The sequence below is a fragment of the Sinohyriopsis cumingii genome, chromosome 15 (assembly GCF_028554795.1).
Source record: "Sinohyriopsis cumingii isolate HCF-2022 chromosome 15, ASM2855479v2, whole genome shotgun sequence".
Classification (NCBI taxonomy): Eukaryota; Metazoa; Mollusca; class Bivalvia; order Unionida; family Unionidae; genus Sinohyriopsis; species Sinohyriopsis cumingii.
Window position 1 is genome coordinate 40,924,748 of NC_142975.1, and position 14,741 is coordinate 40,939,488.

The following is a 14,741-nucleotide window of genomic DNA, read 5'->3' on the forward strand; positions in this document are numbered from 1 at the left end:
TCTTACAAGAAGTATTCGTGTATTCATTGTTATAATCACTATTAAATTGATCAAGTAAGATTTACAAAATGAAATATTTTATCTCACAGTACAGAATACGATTCAGTTTTCGTGTTAAGAAATATATTGCTAACTTAAAGCAGTTTTTTAACATTACAAATCTGTTTTCAGATAAACCATGACGCTTTAATGTCATGTCACATTCAAATTCTATGCCTGGGAAAACATGACGTTTTTCATCAAAAAGGCCGATGGTACTCTGATAAAAAAAATTCCAATTAAATTAATAAATTTAACACACACGAGGCGCACAGTTTATGGAATAGGACAATGCCATATGTGAATATTATTGGTAGGTACACAAACTGCCGGAAACACTGCACATACATATTGTTTCAGTACTGTGCATTTATATTTTGCTCACAATTTATCAGTATATATAACTTAAATGGGTTATAAGTTGAGTGACGATGGTAAGTTCGTTTGCTTCGGACTAATTTAATCTTGTTCTTGATTGATCCGGTGTCATTGAATGTTATCTACTTTTGAAGTGATATGGTTATCGCACGGCCACAGGAAACCGTATTACAAAAGGAAATTTTCGGGACAAGATATGTGAAAGTACGATTAATGTAATCTTGCTATCTTTTCTGTTGCCTTCTATATTTATTTATTTTATTTTTTTTGAAAAGCAACGAGTTACATTCCAAAAGTAGCTTGTTAGACACGATTTCTATTTTTTTTTCCGAAGATAATAAATATTTCTACGTTCACGATGCAACAAAAATGTGATGTGAATATCCGCGTTACTGTTTGCAAATGTAACGTGTTACCAAAAGAGTAGCGCTCGTAGAAACAAATTAGAACTAGCAGTAGTAGCAGTACTTTAGTAGAAATAGTTTTAACCAGTGAACATTTTATTATTCGGTATATTTCCGCATCTAATTTTCAATGATAATATATTGAAAATATGTTTGACAAAATTATAGTTTACAACATCAGTTGGACAAGACTTGAATTTACTAATACCAGTTTGTACATAATATCCTAAATAGATTTGTGTGCCAAGATAAATTTAAAGCCGATGCTCAAAATTTTTAAAAGAATATGATTAATTTTAATGGAAATAAGCACTTGTGGGTGTGAGACCGTGCATCTCTCTAACAAGTATTATTTCGCTCTTTTGCACTAAATGGGGTAAGTAAGCAATTACAGACAATACAAACGGCTCCGGTGGCCTAGTGGTCAGAGCATCCGCCTCATATGTGGGAGGTCGTGGGTTCGATCCCCAGCCGAGTCATACCAAGGACTTACAAAAATGGTACTAACAGCTGCCTCGCTTGGCGCTCAGTATTAAGAGGTCAGTGTTAGGACTGGTCGGCCTGGTGTCAGGATAATGTGACTGGGTGGGACATCATGCTACATGTCTGCGGCATGATGCCCCAGTGCTAGACATCATTATAAACTGCAACACTGCAGACATCGTAGCGATATGACTGAAAAATTGTTAAAGCTACGTTAAAAATCAAAATCACACACACACATAGACAAATACCAATACCACAAGATGTAAACATTTTTCATTCAGCGCAAACGAGGCCTTTCGAGTTTCCTTTGAATGAAAAATTATACAACGAGTGGTATATCATTGATACAGTGTACATGTTATAAATATATTTTATTTATATCACAAATACACGTATTTGCCCATTGAACAGTGTTAAGACTGACTACAGGCAATTGTGTATTGACAAAGTGAATGAACTATCATGCCGAGTGTCCGCTACAAAATGTTGTTCTGTATCTTTGCATATTGATTGGTCGATTGTTTTTTATTTTTTATTTTTTTTTTCTTTCGTGTTTCTATTTGTATTCACATTGATTAAATTAATACAAGACACACTTATGATTTAAACATGAAAGATGGTTTTAATAAAGAAAGTAAAGCACTACAAACAATGAATCCCAGCCATTCACGTACCAGCGCATGGGAAAAAGTGGAGTAGAAGCTATGGGAAATGACTAAGCGACAAAAGGTATTTTAAATACACTCTCCATCATTCACGGGTCCAGAGAATCGTAGTATAACACTAGCGCTCTGGCTTAACTAGGGTTGATATCACCCAGTGGTGTCACCCCGATGGACTTCCTTCCTGCACACAAATTCAATTTTTTTATAGACAGTCATGTGCGGTAACTTATGGTGTCACTGCTATGGACCTCCTGCCTGCAAAAAATTCAAAAATTTTATAGACAGTCATTTTGATGTCACCCTGTCTGATGGTAATACCCGGTGTGGTTCAACCCCCCCCCCCCCGCATTCTCATAGTGAGGCCACTGCACTAACGAAAATCCAAGCGAAAACACTCTTCGGTCATGTTTCATGGATTTTCGCGTGTACCTTGATGCGGGTGGTCGATCGAGAGAGAGAGAGAGAGAGAGAGAGAGAGAAAGAGATTTCTTTTTACATTCTCGAACAAAAAGATCAATTCAGACTCTAGCTCTGAGACCAATAATGTTCTCCTTTTCAAGATCCTCAAGAAAACGGCCATTGTCAGCTGAATGGTTTTAGTCACGAGATTATAATTTACCTCTAATCACATACTTACCTCACGTCAATGAAATTTATTTCCACGCATAGCTTTTCTTGTTTGTATGATTCATCAGTAAGGCTTTCCAAGTCAAAAGTAAATACCATGTACCACAAGATACGGCCTAAACACCCAATACAAACTAGTAATCTAATCTCCAATTCCAAAACAACTATACCTATACGTATTTATTAAATTCAATACCTTAAGAAACTAATCCGGATCATCGTAACGTTTCGTCCATACGTTTCTGTGCATTATGCTGTCTGGAAATCCGCTAAATATTCTAGTGTATAAAGTATTTGCGTCGAAAATGTCAACTACTTACAAATTGATCTGTTTAAAGCGTATATTTATATTTCCATTAGATCGAGTCTCATTTTGTATAATTTAACAGCTACATAAATTGTATGAACCTAATTGTAATTGTAAGGAACGTAACCAAGGTCTGAATAGGAACAGAAAAGCCAATTTTTCAAATAACTTTGAACGACTTTTCCGTTGCAACTGTCAAACACGTGCCAAATGCCCGTTTCATACATTTCTTAGTGCTTTCTTAGATCAAGTTAAATCATGTTTCATTTAAAAGTTAAATAATGTGATTGTAGACTGCACACAATTTTGATAAAGTTTGATCTAAGCTTAACACCATTATCTAGGATCTAGCCACATAATATTCTATCTTCGAAATAAGTTGAACCGCATCAATTTGCAACTGTTATAAATATACCATGTGATCTGTAGTATACAATTCTAGATTTTCCAAGCCATGCATGGTATCATTTTGATGCTGAAAAATATGTAGACCGAACAATCCTTTAAGAAGTTAATTTTAATTTTAAGGAGCAAACCCAATTGCCTAAATACTGTACATTAATATAATTATATCTTTGGAATAGATGTGTACTGCTTGTCACATGTTGCTATGCATGTATAATTTAAGTACAGTCTATACTTGTGCAATGTAAGTACAGAATTTTAAATCTAGATATTAGTCGTTTAAGAACACTTTTTAGAATCTAGACAGAATCCATTAAAATACAGTATTAGTGCTTAGACATGAGCCATTCACAGTCTATGCATGTGCCATTTACTTTCAGAATGTGTCGTCTAGATAGCTGCCATTTAAGGACTATAATAGAATCAAGACACATGCCTTCTAAGTACAATATTAGAGTCATTACACATGCCTTCTAAATACAGTATTAGAGTCTAGACACATGTCTTCTAAGTACAATATTAGAGTCTTTACAAATGCCTTTTAAGTACAGTATTAGATTCCAGACACGCGCTATTTAAGTACAGTATAAGAGTCTAGACAAATGCCTTCTAAGTATAATATTAGAGTCATTACACATGCCTTTTAAATACATTATTAGTCTATACACATGGCTTCTAAGTACAATATTAGAGTCTTTACAAATGCCTTTTAAGTACAGTATTAGATTCTAGACACGTGCCATTTAAGTACAGTATTAGAGTCTAGACACATGCCTTCTAAATACGATATTAGAGTCTTGACACATGCCTTTTAAGTCCAGTATTAGATTCTAGATACGAGCCTTTTAGGTACAGTATTAGTCTAGATAAATGCCTTTAAAGGACTATATTAGAGTCAAGACACATGCCTTTCAAGTACATTAGTACGAGTCTAGACACGTGCTTTTTACATACAGTATTAGAGTAGATACATGTGCCTTTTAAGTACAATATTAGAGTCGAAACATGTGCCTTTTAAGTGTAGGGCTTAGAGTCAAGACATGCCTTTCAGGTACAGTAATAAAGTCAAGACACGTGTCATTTAAGTATAATATTAGAGTCGAGACATGTACCTTTTAAGTGTAGGGCTTAGAGTCAAGACAATTGCCTTTCAGGTACAGTATTAGAGTCAAGAGACATGCCATTTAAGTACAGTATTAGAGTCAAGACACCTGCATTTATTTGCATTATTTGAGTCCAGAGATGTGCCATTTAAGTACAGTGCTTATAGTCCAGACGTTTGCCAAAATGTTATCTTTGAAATAGTCCCTATTCTGGTACGATCTTGAATATAAATCAGTTGCTCCAATTTTCATGCATTATCTAAGTTTGCTTGTGTACTTAATGCAACTTTGCATTATTTTAAAGGTAATTAAATATTTGTGCTACTGCAGAACTGTTTCAAAAGCTAATTTCAAATCAAATGGTGGTGACTAGTGTCGCACTTAAAGGACCTCGCTCATAGATTTTAATAAATCTTCATTTTCATTTACCTCTTTGTTTCATTGTTTTATTTTGCTATCTTTCTTGTTGTTTTTTTTTTTCTTTTTTTTCCTTTTTTTTTTTTGTTTTTTTTGTGGAATTTTTTTTCTTTTTGTGATTAATCACAACCACAAAGATGTAAAACATTAAGTTTGTGATCATTTCAAAAGGACTGAGATCTGCATTCAAAGAAAGTAATACTTTGACGTACGTAGGGTTTTCCCGGTCTAAAATATAGCTTGATTACGTGACATATGGTCATTTAATGATAATTTAAAGTGCACTAATGGCAGATATGCCTCCCATCAGTTTCCACGATAACAGTAGACAATCTATTAATGTTGATGATACGATGAAACTTTTAGTAAAGAGTAATGTCCCCTAGATGTGACGTTTTAATAAAGGGTAATCTCCCCTAGATGTAAAGCAGTTTTGATGCAAGTTTAATACAGAGTATTGTATGTCACTATATGTAAAGCAGCGATGATAAAAGTTTTAATACAATGTAATGCCTCTCGTTGAAAAGCCATTGTGATGAACGGTTTGATACAGAGTATTGTCCTCTAGATGTGAATCGGCTGTGATTGAAGGTATGATTCGGAGCAATGAATGTCCCTACATGTAAAGCAGTTGTGATGAAAGTTTTGAAGCACTCTGTTGGTCATCAGATATAAAAGAATTTGGATAAAAGTTTTAATACAATGTATTGTATTCCCCTAAATTTAAAGCAACCAAGTGAAAGTTTTAGTGCATAGTAATATTCCTCTGGATGTAAAGCACTTTAATGAGAGTTATAATACAGAGTAATGTACTCTAGCTGTAAGGCAGTCTTAATGAAGTTGTAATAAAGAGCAACGTATTCCCCTAGATGTAAACCAACTTTTATGAACGTTATAAAACAGACTAACTTCTTTATGCTGAGCGTTAAGCTTGGCAGCTGCTAGTAACATTTTAAAAGTCTTTGGTATGACTCAGTCGGGGTTTGAACCTGTGACCTCCCGCATCTGACGCGGACGCTCCAACCACTAGGCCACCAGCAGTACGAATACAGAGTATTTAATTTTCGTGGATGAAAAAGAGTCTTGATAAACGTTTAAATACAGAGTAATGTATTCCCACGAAGTTAAGACTGGCTGACGAATGTTTTAACACAGAGTAATGTATTCCCACGAAGTAAAGACTGGTTGATAAATGTTTTAACACAGAGTAATGGATTCCCACGAAGTTAAGACTGGTTGATGAATGTTTTAACACAGAGTAATGGATCCCCATGAAGTTAAGACTGGTTGATGAATGTTTTAACACAGAGAAAGATATTCTTCTAGATTTTATGAAGCATTTCGTCAAAGTTGCAATACTTTCTCAAGATCTAATGCAGTTTCTATTAAAGTTTAAATATAAAGCAACGATTTCCTCTAGATGGTGTGCAGTCTTGATGAATGGCTTGAAAACAAAAAAAAAAAACAATCATTGCATGTAGAGCAGAGTGGTTGTTCATTCTCCTAGCTGTAAATCAGTTTAGACGAACGTTTTAATAACAATATTGCATTCTCTTAGATGTTAAGCAGTTAGACAAGGGGAACAGGTTGCGGAATAAGTAAAACCGGATGCTAGTATTATTGGTAGGCATACATACTACCGGAAAAAATTGCAAAGCGCACATTTCCGATACTGTGGATTTTTAGTTTGTTCACAGTTTACAGTAACGTAAACAGTAATGTCGATTGCATTTCCGCTTGAGATTGTCACGTATTCGATACCGTTCACTCTTTCATTGTTTATCTAACGTTGAAGTGCTCCGGTTATAGCACTCTCAAAGGAAACTACCTTATAAAAAGAACTTCCTGACAACGTGTGTGATAAAAATGAATAATGTAATCTGCTATCTTTCCTACTGCCCTGCTATACTGAGCATGCGCACTTTCAGTCGATCCAAAAAGAGCAGATTAAAATGCTACGAAGGACCTTAGGTGTCAAAAGTAACGAGCTGAAAAAGCAACGCGTTACATTCCAAAAGTAATAGATTATACTTGATTTCTATTTTGTCTATACCAAAATAGTGGTAAATATTTGTACGTTCATGGTGCAGAGAAAACCAGTTGTGAATATAGCGCGTTCTGTTGTCAAGCGTAACCAGTTACCAAAAGTGAAGCGCAGTTTTTAACAGTGGCATGTACTACATATTTACATGAAGTGAAAAAAAAATGGATCTAGCAGTAGTAGTGGTAGTACTTTAAGTGATTAGTTTTAACCACTGAAAATTATATAAATCAATATACTTCAGCATTTATGTTTCAACGATAATGTCTCGAAAAGATGATCTGCAAAATTCGAGTTTACATCATCATTAGGACAGAACATGAAAATCCTTCTGGAAAATACGTCATTAATAGATTTTAAACGCTGTTGTCCGCCCAGGTATATTTAACGCCATAGCTCGCAAAATGCGTATATTATTCATTACAACAGAAATGCACACTTGTGTGAGACTTCGTTTATCTCAAAAAAAGTATAATTTAACGTTTTTGCTTGAATGGGGTCTGCCAGCAATAGCAGACATATAAGTCATACGTTGTCTAGCTCTTCGACCAAAAATGTTCCCTACTGTCAACTGAAGGGTTTTGGTCGAGAGAATTTATAAATAATTTTCTCTAAACACATAATTACCACACGTCATGGAAATATAATTCCACACATAGTTTTACTTGCTCACTTTTGTATAACTCATCAGTAAGCTTTTCCAAGCTGTATGTATGATTCGTTAGTGCTTCTTTGTCTTTCAAAGTAAAATATTAGTACCATGCAACGCAAAATACAGCCCGAGTCCCCGATATGAACGAGTATAACTATCTCAAATTCCTAATCAAAGATCCATCAAACTCCATTTGCTAAGAAACTAGGGAGGGTCCATTTCACGATACTGGTCTGTGTCATCATAAAGTCTCGTCAATACTGATAAATAACGTGCATTATGACGTCTATAATTACAATTTTTATAAACGAAACACATTTTCTGCGATATGATTGGCTGTAAACGGTCACGTGATACTGGTCTGGAATGTTTTACACTTATAAATAAACATCGCAGTCACGCCATTGCGAAACATTTATTTCATATTTTCAACTCTTCATTTAACAACTGCACATTTCATTTCACGTTAGAAAACGGGAATGGTCATGTCAAGTATTAATGCTGATGAAAAAGATATACAATGAAAAAGATACAAAATGTTATTATTTTATGGGACCGACTGAAATAAAAACGAATGTTGTTATTTTTTTTAGGTGAAAAGAAAGGTGTTGACACCACGGGTAGCCATTGCCTAATATGCAAAGTATGAAGTTGCCAAATAAACGTAACTGTGACATCAGTCACATTCAACAGGTCTTGGTGAGTATTAAAATATAAACTTGTTATTCCTGATTACAATTTATTTATTTGTTACCTTTATTTTAGTAAGGAATAGCATCATCTTGTTCATATTTTCATGTTGTTCATTGATAAAATCCATAACGATTCACGGTTTGAATGGAAATTTAATCTTGCACACTTGTTCAATCCGTATCAGCTGTTATGATGTAAGGAAGGTCATGGTCATCTGACGTAGCAGATGGGACTGACTAAAATTGAACAAGACTGTTGGAAATTAAATGTGTTGAAACCACCGGTAGCCATTGTCTAATACGTAAAGTATGAAGTTTCTGAATAAACGTGACTGTCACAATAGTCGATATGTTCGTGTGATTCTGTACAGGTTGTGTATTATGGGGCGATTCGAAGCGGCGAAGGAAAGGATAGTACGCGCTACTTAGGTCTCACTGGACAGTTTATCTGGCGAATTTTCATCCGATAATGACCTATTACAGAAAAATGAGAATAATTTTTACACTGATGATGCTAATAAAAACAAAGTAATGATTTTTGTAGAAAGCATACATGTGAAATTTTGACTGCGGCAATCAGGTTAATTCCTGATGCAACTGGTGGCTTTTATAATAAGCCAATACTGCCACCAACCCTTAAATTTTACATTCATTTTTTTACAACAAAGAGCTATTCTGAATAATTTCTGTGACAAGGCAGCTAAAAGAATCAGTATGTGCCTTAAGTATGAATGCATACTTTTCATCACCCCTCAACTATCTAGAGTTTTAGATATTTACCTCTGTAGCAGACAAACGTAAATACGTAAGCCAAGTCCGCTGCTTATTTGCAGCCCAAGTTACGCATTTGATCTCCAATGCTCATCTAGCTGTGACATGCAGTCACCAACAAGCCAACATATTTCCAAGCCTAACTCAAAGTAAATCAAAACCACATTACATATTTAACTTCTGTATGTATTTATAAATGCTAGACTTGTGATAATTAGGTTCATGGATTCTACCTTAAAACTTATGGAGGTGGCAAAATACGGAATTATCCAGTGAGACCTTAATTTAGAATGTAGTTTTGATGGAATACGTTGATTTGACGAAAGAAAGGACGAAATTGGAATTATAAGGATTAAATGGTTTCGATGCCATTACCAGTATCACATGATTCCTGGCATACAGTTATTACTGTGAGAAATGTGACTATCGCTATAACAATCGAGAGCAACACAAGCATTGTGTCTCGAAATATGAGGAATGTTTGGCCTCTAAACCCTGTTTTCACGAAGGCCAAGAACGACTGCACTGACCTGCTTGTCAGCAACTATTTGTCAGCCCTGTCTGTTACCAACAACATCTAAAGACGCAAGGCTCGCAGAACGAAAGTGCTTGTCAACTGCTGAGATTGTGCCCTACTTGTGGACAAGGCATACGTACCAGCAGTGCCAAGCACACGTATGTTCAGGAAATAAAACCGATGTCACATGTGTCACCAAATCATGGACATGGAACACGAATGCTACATTCAAAAATACCAACCCCAATAGGAAGAAATTGACGGCACGAAGAAAGGATATTTCATCTTTTTCGATTTAGAGTGCATGCAAGAGACCGGCATTCACATTCCTAAGTTCTGTGTGGCTCATCGAACGTGGGAGAACTGCATAAAAGAGCTTATCTTTAGTCACTGTCCTCACTGTAGCAAGATTCCTGGAGGACGTGAAAAAATCTTTCGGGGACCGAACACGCTAGCCGATTTCGCCCAATGGATCTTAGACCCCATCGACGAGACACGGAGCCAAGAGGACATCGAACGTTACGGAGATTGTCATCGCCATGATAAGGTAATGGCTCACAATTTCTCGGGATACGATGGACAGTTTCTTTTGAGATATTATACGGAACTAAGTACCGAACGTCCGAAAGTGACTTTTAATGGAGCCAGACGCATCTACATGCAAGTGGAACAAGTGCAATTTAAAGATTCGATGAGTTACTTGGACATGCCTTTGAGTCGAATGCTTAAATGACAGAAATGGCCAACGGCTATTTCCGCACTTTTTCAGTACCGAAGCCAATCAACACGCCGTTCTACCACCATTTGCACGAGGCTCACTACTACGACCCAGACATCATGCGTACCGAACAACGAGGAGCTTTATACGCTTGGTACCAGAATCACGCCTCGGACCCCTTCGACTTTCATGAAGAAATGTTAAAGTATTGTCGTTCCGACGTGGACATTTTACATCATTGCTGTGGAGCATTTCGAGAATTGTTCATGGAACACGGATGGATCGATCCTTTGAAAGAAGCATGCACCATTGGCAAAGAGTGTTCCCTAGTGTACCGCCAAAGATTCATGCCCGAAAACACCACGGCTGTCATCTGCCCTCAAACGACGAACTTTGTCAAACGTCAATACTCGGTCAAAGCCCTACGCTGGCTACGTCACTTGTGCGACACGGAAGACAAATGGATCTAGCAAGCCCGAAACGGAGGAAGCAAAAAGAAAACATCGGAACGTATTCAGTGGATGGCTGTGACTTAAGAAACCCAAGATCGTGTACGAGTTTAACGGATGCTTATTTCACGGATGACCCATCTGACACTAAAAATCATTTTTTTACAACGGTCCATGGAGGACATGCACGAAGTCACTTGTCAGCGGCTCTTGAAGTTAGAACAGTAAGGATGCAAGTGGTGAAAATGTGGGAACACGAGTACGATCACCGTTTGAAAACTGATCCCGAGTTTAAGCGCATTGCGGAAAGTTAAAAGCTGGTGGAATCATTTAACCCGAGGTACACTTTGTACGGAGGACGGACAAATGCCAATTGTTTCCTGAACCAAGCCGACGAGGAGAAAGGAGAAGAAATCAAATACTTGGACGTGTGTTCACTGTATCCTTACGTGTACAAATATCGTCATTTTTCCGCAAGGAATCCGCAATTACTGACGGAACATATTGACCTGGACTATATTCGACAATACGAAGGATTGATTAAATGTAAAGTCTTGCCTCTCAAGGACTTGTAGCATCTCGTTTTACCATACCATTTCCTTGGTGCCGTAATTGTGCCGAAACGTGCAACCAAGACCTAACTTGTCATCACACCCAGGGAGAACGCGCCTTAAAGGGAGCGTAGGTCAGCTCTGGACATGAGATACCAACTGTTAGAAGTATACGAAATTTTCTACTTTCCCAGGACAGAAAAATACCACATGGGCGACGAGACTCAGAAATGCATTTTCGAAGACTACGTGGATGTCTTTTTGAAACTAAAGGAAATTCACAGAGAAATACTTGGAGCATGAAAGCATCACTTTGGACCACGTTGAGAAAAACGACAGAACCTGCCCGCTATTTGCAGATGATTCACGATTAAACCCAATAAACGAAACACATTGACGTCGTTCGTAAGGACTTGATCTTAGTCAGTTACGGAGATGAACTGGACTTTGTAGGAGACGACGAATTTTTAAATCTCATCGTTACGCCTTACGTGACAGCCCATGCTCGCTTAAAATTGTACGAAGTTTTTAAACTGTTAGGATATAGTGTCCTGTATTTTGACACGAACGGTTGCATCTACATCGATCGCCTTATTCAACGTCACCCTGACATCGAAGGGGACCGTTTAAGAGTCTGGACAGACGAGCACCTCGACGACAAGATTCTACGTTTTGCTAGTGGCGGTCCTACAAATTACGCTACGAATACCTGGATAAACAAGGAGTTATGCACACCGAGTGTAAAGTGAAAGGATTGACTCTAAATCATCGCACCAGTCAAGTGGTGAACTTTCGCGTGCTGAAAGAAGAGTTGCAGTTTGGAGACGATTGAAATTTTAGAGTGACCACCTACGAACCGCACAAGATTGTACGTTTACCCACACATTAAATCGTCAGTCAGCCCTTGGAAAAACTGTATCAAATCGTGTACTAGATGCGAGTACGGCTCTCCAACTACACTTTACCGTACGGACACACCGATATTGGTCAGCATATGAAAGGGGAAACTTCCAAGACCGATACTTCAATGTGACAACAAACGCGATCAAGCGAGAGAAAACTCGAGTGCGACTTTGTGCCTCACGATCAGATCGTCAATGCAGTACCAAATTTTAGTTGTTTATTTACTAACGTCATGGAAAACTTAGTACAACCAGTGGGACTTCTAGACTACAAGACTTTACTTCATGGACACGCTGATATCTCCCAGTATAAAAAGGGACGACTTCCAAGAACGACACTTCATTGCGATTGATTCACTCTACGCAGATGAAAAAAGAGAAGGAACAAACATCAATGACCTCGTTCACCACCATACTGTCACAGCAAAGTATGTCCAATAAGGGAAAAGATTCAGTAGACTTAAAGGAGTATTTAGCATCCAAATGACTCGGACAGAGACTTCGAGAAAATTTAGGACGACAACTTAAACCTACACGGTGAAATTTAAAGACTTTGCCTCTGATGTTCCAGCAGAGGAAGCAGCAGGTTTCATTACAAACTTGTTTGACTCACTGTTATGTATCTCGACAATTTGAACTCTCCTGTATGTCTAGGGTTTAGTACTCCCGCAGAATTAACTTCTTCCAAACTGTTGAAGGCAATTGAAGACGGGCAGACGATAAGAGAAAAATTTGACATCACCGATGGAAAAGTGACCATTCGTATGGCATACGTTGTACCTCCATGGGAAAAAGACAATAACCGCCATTGATCTGCTTATCGATAAATGTACCTGTCACGATGGATATATAAACAGATCTACAGATTAAAGGGAGTACATGATGGGAAACATCTATGCTGGGACACAAGTGGTAACTGACCAAATTTAAACAACATGTGTAACTGATAAAATGAAAAGCACGTACCGTGTCCTATTTTATCATTTGTTTCTTGGTTTAGCGGTTCCTCAAAAACGGACATTAGTTGTAGTATGAAAAATGTCATTCTTTTATAAAAAGCGTATACGCTTATTTTTGAATGCATGAACTTTAATTTTTAAGGTTAGTTTTCTAGAACCAATAAATAGATAACTTGTAAATAGGTTTGTTCCATGTCCAAATTTATTAAATGGAGAGTACTTAGACAAAAGTACAGGCCATAGAGCCTATGTATATATTTTAATAAATATTTTGTACACATACAATAGACTTTTCTTTTTGGAGTCTCTATTCTGTCTGTGAGTCTTTCTTTGGAACATATCTGTCCTCTTTTCTGTGTGTTTGGATGTGTATTTATGTCTATGTTTGTCCCTATCAACCCTTTGTCCTTATAAATACGATCCACTCTATAAGTAGTTTTGACCCTATAAACCCCATGTCGTCACATATGTTCAATTCCCACTGACCTTTAGGTGACAGTCCCATCTTAAATTCCTATTGTCCCCAACGTGCAAACCACCTCTTTAATCATAAAAGTCTACGTGAGGCTATAAATATTGACGCTATAGTGCAAACGACCCAATTTAATGTAGAAGTCTAGGTGAAGCCATATCGCCCCCATAAACTACTCGTATCCTTTTTAGTGAAAAAGGATACTATTATTTTATTATTTTAAAACTATTTTGTCACGAATAATAAAAAAACGATGTTAGTATAATTAAAGTCGTAACAAGATTCTTCGGTGATTTCCGTACATTCTTTAGTGACGGAAACTACCGACGTACCATCGGTAACAAATACCGTGGCGAACTGGTATTCAGGTAATACAGCGCGCCTCAGATCGGTCGGTATAATGTCTCATGCAACTTCATCCAATGTACTTAAGTGTGAAGTATTGAGACTCGTCGCAATAATTTTCTTTTTTTCATTCCTATATTGGCGCCCGTGAAAAATATATACTTTTAAGATTCCACATCATGCCATGAGCCTTGTGACGCTTGGTTCTGTGTGCCTAAGTTACACCTGTCAGAACTAAAAAGAACCCCCTGTAAATAACAATAAATAAAAAGAAACTGCCTTATATCTCACATATGGAAATTAAACTTTGATAAATGAATCGGACCAAACGCCGTTAGCTATTTCCTTTTGCTTACTTACAACAACGACAACATCCCCCACCCCCACCCCCATAAATTCATTGCTGTATCGAATATGCAATGTTTTTAGATACGGTCAAATAGTTTACAAAATGAAAAAATTGTAATTTGCTATGACAGATTAGATCAATCATTCTTACTGCTTTCGTTTGTCATGTGTAATTTATACGATAAGAAAATGAGGTGAATTTATGAAAAGGAATGTGAGCATGTTGTGCTGAAGAAATATATTCTGTGTTAAAATTAAGAAACGAAACATATATATATATATATATATATATATATATATATATATATATATATATATATATATATATATATATATATATGTATGTATATATATGTATATAGTATTGATAACAAATTTAAGTTTGCAATGATGATGTATTTTTCCAGTTTGTAATTATTATTCCTTGTTATTGGCGATGACATACATGTGAAGCAGAATACCGATTTGTAATCTTAATTGCAAACGCCTGGAG

The 14,741-nt window shown here is 36.7% G+C and overlaps 1 long non-coding RNA gene across 1 annotated transcript; it reads right to left on the reverse strand.

Annotated features, from left to right (window-relative positions):
• Positions 1 to 1,903: 1,903 nt before the first annotated feature.
• On the reverse strand, positions 1,904 to 8,409 carry LOC149781665 (uncharacterized). Its single transcript, XR_016414517.1, has 2 exons — positions 8,279 to 8,409; positions 1,904 to 2,227 (listed from the first exon to the last, which is right to left on the reverse strand). It is a non-coding gene; the product is annotated as an uncharacterized LOC149781665 (long non-coding RNA).
• Positions 8,410 to 14,741: the final 6,332 nt, after the last annotated feature.